This window comes from Molossus molossus, unplaced genomic scaffold, assembly GCF_014108415.1.
Source record: "Molossus molossus isolate mMolMol1 unplaced genomic scaffold, mMolMol1.p scaffold_m16_p_7, whole genome shotgun sequence".
NCBI lineage: Eukaryota > Metazoa > Chordata > Mammalia > Chiroptera > Molossidae > Molossus > Molossus molossus.
In genome coordinates this window covers 100,281,697-100,282,949 of record NW_023425401.1, presented here as the reverse complement: position 1 = coordinate 100,282,949, position 1,253 = coordinate 100,281,697, and the positions used below count along the sequence as shown (strand labels likewise).

The 1,253-nt window shown below is 46.6% G+C and overlaps 1 non-coding gene across 1 annotated transcript; it reads right to left on the bottom strand.

The window, feature by feature from the left end:
- Positions 1-415: 415 nt before the first annotated feature.
- On the bottom strand, positions 416-578 carry LOC118620598. The gene has a single exon (XR_004957498.1). It is a non-coding gene; the product is annotated as a U1 spliceosomal RNA (small nuclear RNA).
- Positions 579-1,253: the final 675 nt, after the last annotated feature.

The window sequence follows — 1,253 nt, the reverse complement described above, 5'->3', positions numbered from 1 at the left end:
TTGGTCGCCTCCTGCATGCCCACCACTGGGGATTGGGCCCACAACCAGGGCATGTGCCCTGATGGGGAATTGAACCGGTGATCTCTTGGTGCATGGGTTGACACTCAACGACTAAGCCACACCAGCTGGGCAAGTTATTATTATTATTTTTTTAATCGTCACCTGAGGACATGTTTTCATTTTCTGATCAGATAGAGTAGGAGGGAGAGAGAGAAAGAGAGAGAGAGAAACATCGATGTGAAAGGGACACATCGAGTGGTTGCCACCCACACGACTCAAACAGGGCCAGGGACAAACTGCAACCGAGGTACATGCCCTTGGCGGGAACCGAACCTGGGTCTCTGTGAACCACAGGCCACCGCTCTAACCGCTGAGCCAAACCGGCCAGGGCAAGTTCTTCTTTTTTTCTTTTTTTTAGGGGAGAGTAAGAACATAGTCCTTCACTACCACAAATTGTGCAGTCGAGTTCCCCCATTTAGGGAAATCAAAGGGGTCAGCATATCCCGAGAGCGATGGATGAGCCTCGCCCGGGGAAAACCACCTTTGTGATCATGGTATCTCCCCTGCCAGGTACGTGCGGGTTTTTGGTTCAGTTATTGTACTTTTCAGTTTTTTTTTTGTTTTTTTTTATCCTCACCCGAGGATATTTTTTCCATTTTTTGTACAGATAGAGTGGGAGGGAGAGAGAGGAAGGGAGAGAGAGTGAGAAACATCGATGTGAAGGGACACATCGAGTGGCTGCCACCCGCACGACCAACCAGGGCCGGGGACAAACTGCAACCGAAGTACGTGCCCTTAGCGGGAACCGAACCCGGGTCTCTCCGGACCGCAGGCCGACACTCTAACCGCTGAGCCAAACTGGCCAGGGCTACTTTTCAGTTTTATAGTTTCCATTTTTAAAACATATTTTTCTTTGCTGATATTTTCTCTTTTTTGTTTGTTCCAAGAAAATTTGTAATTATTTTTAAGAGCAGCATTTTAGGATGGCTGCTTCAAAATGTTCGTCAGATAACTCCAACACCTGATTCATCTTAATACTGGCAGTTGGTTATCTTTTCTCATTTAATTTGCCATGTTCCTGGTTCTTGGAATGACACATGATTTTCTATTGTATCCTAGGCATTTTGAATAATGTTGAGAGACTCTGAGTCCTATTTGAAGCCTGTATTTTAGCAGGCCATCGAGATGTGGGTCTTGGCTTACTTTTGTGGGCTGCGGTTCCAAGGATAGTTTCGTTTCCAGAACGCTTGGTC